Source organism: Callithrix jacchus, chromosome 10 (assembly GCF_049354715.1).
Source record: "Callithrix jacchus isolate 240 chromosome 10, calJac240_pri, whole genome shotgun sequence".
NCBI lineage: Eukaryota > Metazoa > Chordata > Mammalia > Primates > Cebidae > Callithrix > Callithrix jacchus.
Genome location: NC_133511.1, coordinates 75,506,713 through 75,519,347, shown reverse-complemented (window position 1 = coordinate 75,519,347; position 12,635 = coordinate 75,506,713). Strand labels below are relative to the sequence as shown.

At 40.5% G+C, this 12,635-nt stretch overlaps 1 non-coding gene across 1 annotated transcript; it reads right to left on the bottom strand.

Annotated features, from left to right (window-relative positions):
• Window positions 1-11,288: 11,288 nt before the first annotated feature.
• On the bottom strand, window positions 11,289-11,437 carry LOC118145993 (small nucleolar RNA SNORA57). Its single transcript, XR_004731463.1, has one exon. It is a non-coding gene; the product is annotated as a small nucleolar RNA SNORA57 (small nucleolar RNA).
• Between the last annotated feature and the right edge of the window lie 1,198 nt (window positions 11,438-12,635).

Here is a 12,635-nt window from a genome sequence, read left to right as displayed (position 1 = left end):
ACAGCATTATTCACAATAGCTAAAAAGGAAAAGTAACCAGTGTCCATGGATGGATGAATGAATAAGTAAAATGAGGCATGTGCATACAATGGAATATTATTCAGCTTTAAAAAGGAAAGAAATAGTGATACATGCTGTGTGGATGAACCCCAAGGACATTATGCCAAGTAAAATAAGCCAGTCACCACAAGACCCGCGTTATATGATTCCACTTATATGAGGTACTTACAGAGTAATCTAAATCATAGACACAGAAGTAGAATGGTGGTTGCCAGGGAATGTGGGAAGAGGAGAATGCGGAGCTGTTGCTTAATGGGTATAGATTTAGTTTTACAAGATGCAAAGAATTATGAATGGTGATGATGGTTGCACAATGTTACAAATGTATTTAATACTACTGAGTATATATTTAAAATACTTAAGACGGTAAATTTTATGTTATATGTATTTTCCCACAATTAAAAAAAAAATTAGGAAAAAAGGCAAGCCCATTAGTGAAATCTCAGGACAAGACAGAGAGGAGGGGAATCTGGTATAAAACCAGAGGTGCAGAAATAAGGAAGAACAGGCCAAGTCAAGGATCCAAGCCCAAGGGCAAGAGGCAGAGCCTGAAGAAATGCCTGAGATTTTCTCATGGTTCCTAGGGTCAAAGGCAAGAGTATAGCCTGAGGATTTGTGGGTAATGCCCAGCTCAGGTGCAACATACATGTACAGTTGATGCTTGAACAATACAGGTTTAAACTGTGCCGGTCCACTTATATGCGGATTTTCTTCCGCCTCTGTCACTCTGAGACAGTAGGGTTAATCCCTCCTTTTCCTCCTCCTCAGCCTGCTCGTCATGAAGACATTTATGATGATCCACTTCCACTTAATAGTTAATATATTTTCTCTTCCTTAGAGTTTTCTTAATATTTTATTTCTATAGTGTTATTGTAAGAATACAGTATATAATAAATATAACATATAAAATATGTGTTAACTGTTTATGTTTATTAACTGTTATTCTATTCCATTAGTCTATATGTCTGTCTTTATGCCAATGCCATACTGTTTTGATTACTATAGCATTGTACTTTTTGAAACAAGGAAGTGTGAGGCCTCCAGGTTTATTCTTCCTTTTCTGGCCAACAGGAGGCTATTAGTAGTCAAGTTTTGGGGAAGTGAAAAGTTATACAAGAATTTTCAACTACATGGGGTGAGGATAGGGGTCAGCTAAAATTAAGGAGTAGCTTAAAGGGAAGCCCATGAAAGAGACTAAGATTGAGAAAGTGCAGCCACAGCAATGTGCAATGGCTCATGCTTGTAATGCCAACACTTGTGGAGGCCAAGGCAGGAGGATCACTTGAGGTCAGGAGCTTGAGACCAGCCTGTGCAACATTATGAGACTTCATCTCTACGAAATTGCTTCAAAAATTACCTAGGTATGGTGGCACATGCTACTCAAGAGGTCAAGGTGGAAGGATCTTTTGAGCCCAAGAGTTCAAGGTTGTAGTGAGCTATGAGTGTACTACCACACTCCAGTCAAGGTGACAGGGCAAGACTCTGTCTCAAAAGAAAAGAGAAAGAGAGAAAGAGGAGGAAAGAAGGGAGGGAGGGAGAGAGAAAAGGAGGGAGAATGGAAGGAAGGAATGCCACCAGAGGGGTCCAAAATCTCCCCTCCATCAAAATCATCTCCTAAGTGTGAGGAAGCAATATAAATTGCTTTAATATAGATTGCTTCCTCACACTTAGGAGAAGATTTTGATGGAGGTGTGAATGACCAATGTTTAGTCATCTAGGGTATTAACCTACAATTGTAAATTAATCTCCACTGGATGACATTTTAGCCTATTTGACCTAGGAGTGGCAAAGAAAGCTTCAATTATGGCTACTCTAGCCATTGACTTCAGCTTGCGGGAGAGAAGCAGAGGAGACAGCTGGAAGCAGCTCGGAAGCCCCACTGAAGTCCTAATTCTGGGATACTCACGTGTTTCCTCTTCCCAACATCTTCTAATGAAGACATCTATGGTTTGAATCTGAGGCAAACCTCTAACTGACAGCTATATATCCATAGAGATTGTGGGCAACTATTGGCATCCAAGTAGGACAGGGCAAATACTGGTCTCCAAGGTCTAGTTCAGCCTCAGGCTGAATATCCACCTGTCCTCTGCCCCATTATTGACTCAGTAAGGACAGAACAACTCAAATCACTGACTCCACAAGAAACGGATGGGAGAGAGTAGTAGAGAAGAGGTCATCACTCTCCATTCATCCTCTCCCTCTGGGAAAGCATCGAAGATCTTTTCCTCCATTCTTCACTCCCTTTTTTTCTCCATGACTTCCTTTTCTCTTTCCTCTCTTTCATCCACACATATGTATTGAGCATCTTCTGTGTATCAGATATTGTACTAGGCACTGGAGATCCCACAGTGGACGTGAATGTAAGGCCCTTTCCCTCATGGACTTATGGTTTGGTGCAGTCCTGACCCTTCTGCTGATGACTTGAGGAGGCCATGCCATGTGGGTGCTGCTGAGTCACTACTCCAGACGATACAGCAGGCCTCACAGCAGCTTCCTCCTCCTTCCCATGTTTCCAGTCCCCCATTATCTAATCTTTATTAATAGCATGATTCAGACGTTTTAACAGCCAGGAAAGGAAGGATTGAATCTGCAAAGTCAGATTTTTTTTTAACAACATCTGATTTACGCACCATTTTGTAACACATTATCAGACCTTCTTTTTACCTGGTTATTAAGCGACCATGAAAGCTGTTCAGTTTTTCCTGTTCTTGGTATAATTCCTGCTTTTTTACGTAACTCTTTGGCTTACTCACAAGTGCCCTGAATACACTCTTCCCTCATTACCAGAGAGAAATATATTTTATACACAAAATAAACTTAATGAAAGAAATAAAACAGGCTGGGCACAATGATTCACACCTGTAATCCTAGCATTTTGGGAGGCTGAGGTAGAAAGATCACTTGAGGCCAGAAGTTTGAGACCAGCCTGGCCAACATGGTAAAACCCCATCTCTGTTGAAGAAAAGAAAAATCAGCCTGGCATGGTGGCACGCACCTGTAATCCCAGCAATTCAGGAGGCTGAAGTATGAGAATTGCTTGAACTCAAGAGGTGGAGGTGGCAGTAAGCAGAGATCATGCCACTGCACTCCAGCTTGAGCAACAGAGTAAGACTCTGTCTCAAAAAAAAAAAAGAAATAAAACAGCCAAAATTATTAGGAACACAAATAAATTCTATATTTATCCTCCTTTTGTATCATGATTACCTTTTTATATACGTCTTGCAACCTTCTCACTTTGACTCATAGACTTTTACAACTGATATAATTAACTGTAATTATTATTCCTTTTTGATGCTCAGAAGAATCACCATGTGACCATTGGGAACCTTCTTTGTTTGGCTCCATCAGCATTATTTCAAATACTTTTTTTTTTTTTTGAGACACAGTCTTACTCTGTCACCCAGACTGGAGTGTAGCAGTGAAATATCAGCTCACGGGGAATGATCCAAGATGGCTGATCACTAACATCTTGGGATTGCAGCTCCCAGTGAAAGTGCAGAGAACAAGAGGACGCCACACTTTCAGACAAATTTTGGTCACTCACGGAGCAGAAGATTCCCAGTGGAGGAGTGCATGGGTCGCCAGCGTGGCTCTTGTGGCCAGCGCAGCAGTTTTGCCGGCACCTCGGCACTGCAGTTCTTGGTGCATAGTACACGGGACTGGTTCCCCTTCTGACTGAGGTTTGGAGGAGCTGCACGGGTCTCCAGCGCGACTCCTGTGGCCAGCGCAGCAGTTTTGCCGGCACCTTGGCACTGCAGCTCTTGGTGCAGAATAAACAGGACTGGTTCCCCTTCTGACTGACATTTGGAGCTCCGGGAAGGCAGAGTCACCTATTATGGACTCAAGAAGGAAGCCAGACTGTAGATTCCCAGGCAGAAAAGCACCATCAGTCTTAACGCCGCTGTTTTGGCTGGTGCATGGGTTGCTCATATTTCAGCCCTGGGAATTAACAACTTGGACGTCCACTCAGAGACCTAATTTGAAAGTTAGTAATTACAAAGACCATAGGTGGATAAATTTACTATGATGGGAAGAAACCAGCGTAAAAAGGCTGAGAATACTCAAAATCAGAATGCCTCTCCCTCTACAGAGAATCACACAGTTCCTCATTAACAAGGGAACAAGGCTTGATGGAGAACGAGCGCATCCCATTAACAGAATCAGGCTTCAGAAGATGAATAATAAGAAACTTCTGTGAGTTAAAAGAACATGTTGTAGCCCAATGTAAAGAAACTAAGAACTTTGAAAAAAGGTTTGACGAAATCCTAATGAGAATAGACAACTTAGAAAGGAATATAAGTGAATTATTGGAAATGAGGAATACAATACAGGAACTCTGAGAAGTATGCACAGGTTTAAACACTCGAATTGTTCAAGCAGAAGAAAGAATAACAGAGGTCGAAGTCCAACTTAATGAAATAAAATGAGAAGACAAGATTAGAGAAAAAAGGATAAAAAGGAATGAGCAAAGTCTCCAAGAAATGTGGGACTACGTGAAAAGACCAAATTTACGTTTGATAGGTTTACCTGAATGTGACGGAGAGAATGAATCCAAGCTGGAATATATTTTTCAGGATGTTATTCAGGAAAATTTTCCTAAACTAGCAACGCAGGATAATATTCAACCCCAGGTAATACAGAGAACACCGCAAAGATTCCTCAAGAAGAGCAACCCCAAGGCACATAATCGTTAGATTCACCAGGGTTGAAACAAAGGAGAATATACTAAGGGCAGCCAGAGAGAAAGGTCAGGTTAATTACAAAGGGAAGCCTATCAGACTTACAGCAGATCTCTCAGCAGAAACACTACAAGCCAGAAGAGAGTGGGGTCCGATATTCAACATCCTTAAAGAACAGAACTTTCAGCCCAGAATTTCATATCCAGCCAAACTAAGCTTCACAACTGAAGGAAAAATAAAATCTTTTATGAACAAGCAAGTACTCAGAGATTTTATTACCACCAGGCCTGCTTTACAAGAGCTTCTGAAAGAAGCATTACACATAGAAAGAAACAACCAGTATTAGCCTTTCTAAAAATATACCAAAAAGTAAAGAGCATCAACATAAAGAAGAATTTACATCAATGAATGCATAAAACAGCCAGTTAACATCAAATGGCAGTAATCCTAAATTTAAATCGACTAAATCCCGCAATCAAAAGATACAGCCAAAACCCAACGGTATGCTACATCCAGACCCACTTCACATGCAAGGATACACAAAGACTCAAAACAAAGGGATGAAGAAAGATTTACCAACCAAATGGAGAGCAAAAATAAATAAATAAATAAATAAAAAGCAGGAGTTGCAATTCTCGTAGCTGATAACATAGATTTTAAAGCAACAAAGATACAGTGGTAAAAGGATCAATGCAACAACAAGAGCTAATGATCCTAACACCCAGATACATACAGACTTAGACTCAATGAGACAGAAAATTAATAAGGATATCAAGGACTCGAACTCAGATCCGGAACAAGTAAACTTAATAAATATTTATAGAGCTCTCCACTTTAAATACACAAAATATACATTCTTGTCAATGCCACATCACACCTACTCATAGGTTTAAATGAAATATTGATTGGCCATTATTAATACCCATTTTTTTTAAGAATAAAGCAACATTTCCGTTCTCTCTCCTTCTTCTTCTTCCTCTTTCTTTCTCTCCTTCACTCCTTTTTTTCTTTCCTTCTCTCAAAAAAAGAAAAAAGAAATCAACTTGTAGACCTCTAGATCCAGGTTGGCAATGTCTCTCTCATTGCCTGATTTCCTTCCTTCCCTTCTCTTCCTCCCTCGCTTCCTTCCTCCGTCCCTCCCTTCCTCCTTTCCTCCCTTCCTGCCTTCCTCCCTTCCTCCCTTCCTAAAAAAAAAAAAAGAAAAGAAATATCAGCTCACTGCAACCTCCACCTCCTGGATTCAAGTGATTCTCCTGCCTCAGCCTCCTGAATACCTGGGTTTATAGGCCCTCACCGCCATGCCCAGCTAATTTTTATATTTTTAGTAAAGACGAGGTTTCACCATGTTGCCCAGGCTGGTCTTGAACTCCTGGCCTCATGCAATCCTCCAGCCTTGGCCTCCCAAAATGCTGGGATTATAGGAGTGAGCCACTGAGCCTAGCTGTATCTTTTTCTTGAATACTACAAACCCCTCCTGATCTTCCCCTACTCCAGACATTGTCTATGTTTCAAAAACCTTGTTTATTTTTAAGACATAGTAGAATCCAAAATCTGGATGTTGGGTGTGTAAATCAATTTGATAATAAGTAGAAGGGCATTGTTTCCAGGGGATAAAACTGAAGAATATTTTTCTTTAAAGAGAAAATTTTTTAATTTCTTAAAAATATTCTTCAGTTTTACCCCCTGGAAACAATGGTTCTAGGCCAGGCACAGGCCAGTACAGGATCACACCTGTAATCCTAGCACTTTAGGAGGTTGAGATGGGGGGATCATGAGGCCAGGAGTTCGAGACCAGCCTGGCCAACATGGTAAAACCCGTCTCTACTAAAAATACAAAAAATTAGCTGGGCATAGTGGCCGGTGTCTGTAGTCCCAGCTACTCAGGAGGCTGAGACAGGAGAACTGCTTGAACCTGGGAGGCGGAGGTTGCAGTGAGCTGAGATCACACCACTGCACTCCAGCCCAGGTGACAGAGTGAGACTCTGTTTCAAAAAAAAAAAAAAAGACCATCGGTTTTTATTAAAATGTTTGATTTTTATCCAACTCTATATTATTCTAAAATAGAAATTTCAGTAATGTTCTCTACCACATACTTCCTTAATTTTTAACCTGTCACCAAATTTATTATTGTAATCTCTTCTTTTTTATAATCTTTATTTGAATAATGTGTTCTCATTCAGAACTCTCTTCACTGATGCAAATTTGTTTGCATTCATTTTTAGTCTAAAATAAATTTAGTGCTCACTGTAAGATTTCCCAGTTAGCTCTGCACATCTATACTTTGGCTATTTATAAATAACCTGTGTTATGCTTCAATTTCATCCTTTTATGGAAAAATCTAAGTATGAGATAAATGAACAGTTTAGTATTTTAATTAAATAAAATTGGATAACAAAGCAAATATGATATATATTTATGAGTTGTTATGCTGTTATGTATGTACAGAAAGGTTTGCATACATTATGTAATTATGCCTGAAGATAGTATGTCAAGGGTTAGAGAGCAGAAGAGATGTGGAAAGATTGGAAACATGGGAAGGAGGAGGAAGCTGCTGTGAGGCCTGCTGTATCGTCTGGAGCAGTAACTCAGCAGCATTCACATGGCATGGGCTCCTCAACTCATCAGCAGAAGGGACAGGACTGTCCATGAGGGAAAGGACCGTACATGCATGTCCACTGTGGGATCTCCAGTGCCTGGCACAATACCTGATACAGAGAAGATGCTCGATACATATGTGTGGAAGGAAGAAAGGAAAGAGGAAAGGAAGGAAGGAAAACATGAGTGAAGAAAGGAAAGGAGTGAATGTCTAATATATAAATGTTAATATTTCCAATCATTCCAAACATGTGGATCAATATATAACAAAGACATTACAATCGATTATATAATACTAACCAAGCAAAACTTTAAAAATACAGAGGCTAGGTGCTGTGGCTAATGCCTGTAAGCCCAGCACTTTGGGAGGCCTAGGCAGGAGGATCACTCATTTGAGGCCAGGAGTTTGAGACCAGCTTGGACAACATAGAGACCCCCTGTCTCTACCAAAAATTAAAATAAAAATATTAACCAGGTGTGGTGGTGTTTGCTTACAGTCCCAGCTATTGGGGAGGCTGAAGTGGAAGGATTCCTTGAGCCCAGGAGTTCCAGGCTACAGTGGGCTGTGATCGCACCACTGCACTCTAGCCTGGGCAACAGAGCAAGAGCTTGTCCCTTAAAAAACATTTTTTAATATGTAATTTCAGGAAAGCCCCTATGAAGAGTATAGACATGGCAAGTGCCATTGATAGAGCCAGTTAAGTTTAATGATTAAAAGGCACCCAGCCGCCACATAGTGTATGATTCTATTCATATGAACTGTCCAGAAAAGGCACATTCAAAGGGACAGAAAGTAGACTGGTGGTTGCCCAGGGCCAGGAGAATAGGGGAATTGGAGAGTGACTGTTAAGGCATTTGTTTTTTCTTTTCTTTTCTTTTCTTTTTTTGAGACAGAGTCTTGCTCTGTTGCCAGGCTGGAGTGCAATGAATGGTGTGATCTCAGTTCACTGCAGTCTCTGCCTCCCAGGTTCAAGTGATTCCCCTGCCTCAGCCTTTCAAGTAGCTGGGACTGCAGGTGCACACCACCATGCCTGGCTAGTTTTTTGTATTTTAGTAGAGACAGGGTTTCACCATGTTGGCCAGGATGGTCTTGATCTCCTGACCTCATGATCCACCAAAGTGCTGGAATTGCAAGCATGAGCCACTTGTGCCTGGCCAAGGGGTTTCTTACTGGTGTGATGGAAATGTTGTAAAACTGATTGTGGTGATGGTTGCATAACTCTGAGTATATTAAAAACCATTGAATTTTAAACATTAAATAGGTGAACTGTATGGTACATAAATTAATTTATACAATTCTGTTATTAAAAGGATGTAAGAAGTACCCTAATGCATGCCAACTAATGTTTAGAAGGTACCACGAAGTCCCCTGCTCCAGCCAAGAATCAATCTCAAATAAATAATATAAACAACCTAACAACCTTGGCCAGTATGAAATGCTCTTATTTGAATTTGTGGCCTAGTAATATTATTGTAACCCTAGAAAAATATCAAAATAAATATTACTTATAAGAATAAGTGTAGAGGCAACAAAAATAAATTCATGATTTTAATGTTTTAAAATTAGATTTAAGTGTAGTTTTATCCTTTCGTGATTTTTTTTTTTAATTGTACTTTAAGTTCTGGGGTACATGTGCAGATCTTTCAGGATTGTCACATAGGTATACAAATGCCATGGTGGTTTGCTGCCTCCGTCACCCTATCACCTACATTAGGTATTTCTACTAATGTTATCCCTCCCCAGTCTCCACACTCCCTGCTATCCATCCCTTAGTCCCCATCCCCCAACAGACCCCAGTGTGTGATGTTCCCCTCCTTGTGTCCATGTGTTCTCATTGTTCAACACCCACTTATGAGTGAGAACATTTGGTGTTTGGTTTTCTGTTCTTGTGTCAGCTTGCTGAGAATGATGGTTTCCAGATTCATCCCTGTCCCTGCAAAGGACATGAACTCATCCTTTTTTATTGCTGCGTAGTATTCCATGGTGTATATGTGCCACATTTTATTTACCCAGTCTATCCTTGATGGGCATTTGGGTTGGTTCCAAGTCTTTGCTATTGTAAACAGTGCCGCAGTGAACATAGGTTTGCATGTGTCTTTATAACAGAATGATTTATAATCCTTTGGGTATATACCCAGTAATGGGATTGCTGGGTCAAATGGTATTTCTACTTATAGATCCTTGAGGAATCACCACACTGTCTTCCACAATGGTTGAACTAATTTACACTCCCACCAACAGTGTAAAAGCATTCCTATTTCTCCACATACTCTCCAGCATCTGTTGTCTCCAGATTTTTTAATGATTGCCATTGTAACTGGAGTGAGATGGTATCTCAGTGTGGTTTTGATTTGCATTTCTCTAATGACCAATGATGATGAGCATTTTTTCATATGTTTGTTGGCTGCATAAATGTCTTCTTTTGAAAAGTGTCTGTTCATATCCTTTGCCCACTTTTTGATGGGGTTGTTTGTTTTTTTCTTGTAAATTTGTTTTCATTCTTTGTAGATTCTAGATATTAGCCCTTTGACAGATGGGTAGCTTGCAAAAAAATTTTCCCATTCTGTTGGTTGCCAGTTCACTCTAGTGATTGTTTCTTTTGCTGCGCAGAAGTTCTTAAGTTTATTTAGATCCCATTTGTTTATTTTGACTTTTGTTGCCATTGCTTTTGGTGTTTTAGTAACGAAGTCCTTGCCTATGCCTATGTCCTGAATGGTATTGCCTAGGTTTTCCTCTAGGATTTTTATGGTGTTAGGTCTTATGTTTAAATCTTTAATCCATATGGAGTTAATTTTTTTATAAGGCATAGACAAGTTGTCCAGTTTCAGCTTTCTGCACATAGCTAGCCAGTTTTCCCAACATCATTTATTAAACAGGAAATATTTTCCCCATTGCTTGTTTCTGTCAGGTTTGTCAAAGATCAGATGGTTGTAGATGTGTGGCATTACTTCCGAGGCCTCTGTTCTGACCCATTTGTCTATATCTGTTTTGGTACCATACCATGCTGTTTTGATTACTGTAGCCTTGCAGTATAGTTTGAAGTCAAGTAGCATGATGCCACCAGCTTTGTTCTTTTTGCTTAGGACTGTCTTGGCTATGTGGGCTCCTTTTTGGTTCCATGTTGAAGTTTAAGGTGGTTTTTTTTTCAGTTCTGTGAAGAAGGTCAATGGTAGCTTGATGGGGATAGTGTTGAATCTATAAATTTCTTTGGGCAATATAGTCATTTTGACGATATTGATTTTCCTAACCATGAGCATGGAATGTTTTCCCTCTCTTTGTGTCCTCTCTTATTTCCTTTAACAGTGGTTTGTAGTTCTCCTTGAAGCAGTCCTTCACGTCCTTTGTTAGTTGTATTCCTAGGTATTTTATTCTCTTTGTAGCAATTGTGAATCGGAGTTTGCTCATGATTTGGCTGTTTGTCTGTTATTGGTGTTTGGAATGCTTGTGACTTTTGCACATTGATTTTGTACCCTGAGACTTTGTTGCTGTAGTTGCCTATCATCTTAAGAAGATTTTGGGCTGATACTATGGGGTCTTCCAAATACACAATCATGTCATCTGCAAACAGAGACAATTTGACTTCCTCTTTTCCTAGTTGAATACCCTTTATTTCTTTTTCTTGTCTGCAAAACCACATGATCATCTCAACAGATAGAGAAGGCCTTCGACAAAATCCAACAGCCCTTTATGCTAAAAAGTCTCAATGAACTAGGTATTGATGGAATGTATCTCAAAATAATAAAAGCTATTTACAACAAACCCACAGCTAATATCATACTGAATGAGCAAAAACTGGAAGCATTTCCTTTGAAAACCGGCACTAGACCAGGATCCTTTATTTTCATGTTTCTGTCTACTATTTGAAGTGTTAGGATGTTTGCAATGTTTGAGATTAGTCTTTTCTTCTTCTTCTTCTTCTTTTCCTTTTTCTTTCTTTTTTTTTTTTTCCTTCCCAGTGTCTCAGCGCTTGAGGATAGAACCAGCGAATGGGAAGCCATCAGCACAGAAGACATGACGCCAAGGGGGCCAGAGCCCTTTCCCTCTTCCTCCGTACATTACAGAGAGCCAGACCACAAGCCCAGTCCCCACCAAGAAAAGGAGGGTGAGATTAGTCTTATTGAATTTGTTACTGTAATTTAGATTCTTTAAGGGAATTTAATTAAGTTTATGTAGTGATCCTTATGATAGACTCCCAACATTCCTTCCACTCTGGGATGATTAGTAAAAGCCAACCAGCAATCCCATTCTTGCCAGTGGTTCATTTAGGAACAGGTGTGTTACACAGTTCTGGCCAAAGAGATTTCAGGAAAAGTACACTGTGAGGCTTCTAGCAGAGGTCTCCACAGTCCCCCCTCAAAAGGAAATAGCGAGAATCCCAATTCCTCAACTGTGTCTGAATATGACATTGTCACTGCACCAGCCACATTGCTAGCTGAGAATGATATCAATACACTGAGAAGGGCATCGCTGACAGAATCACAGGAAATGGAGCCCAAGCCCAGACGTACTGTGCCCAAGGTCCACCCTACCTCCTAGCTTCATGTTATGGGAGATTATAAATTTCCTTCCAACCTGGGCAACAAAGCAAGACCTCCATCTCTACAAAAAATAAAAATAAAAATACTGTCCAGGCATGGTAGTGTCTGCCTTTAGTCCCAGCTACATGGAAGGCTGAGGCAGGAGGATCACTTGAAGCCCAGGAGGTTAAGGCTGGAGTGGGCCATGATCACACCACCGCATGCTAGCCTGAGTGACATAATCAGAACCTATCTCAAAAAAAAAAAAAAATCCTTTTGCGCAAGCCATTTTGAGTCAAGTTTTGCTATTATTTTCACCCAAAAGAAATAGAGTTTGTAATTTGTAATCAGGACTTAAATGTAAAAATGTAGCTTAGAAATGTTTACTTCTGGGCCAAGCGCACTGGCTCACGCCTATAATCCCAGCACTTTGGGAGGCCAAGGCGGGTGGATTACGAGGTCAAGAGATCGAGACCATCCTGGTCAACAAGGTGAAACACCATCTGTACTAAAAATACAAAAATTAGCTGGGCATGGTGGCGTGTGCCTGTAGTCCCAGCTACTCGGGAGGTTGAGGCAGGAGAATTGCCTGAACCCAGGAGGCGGAGGTTACGGTGAGCCGAGATGGTGCCATTGCACTCCAGCCTGGGTAACAAGAGCAAAACTCTGTCTCAAAAAAAAAAAAAAAAAAAAAAGTTTACTTCTGGTCAGTAATCCCAGCACTTTGGGAGGCCAAGACAGGCAGATCACTTGAGGTCAGGAGTTTTAGACCAGCCTGACCAA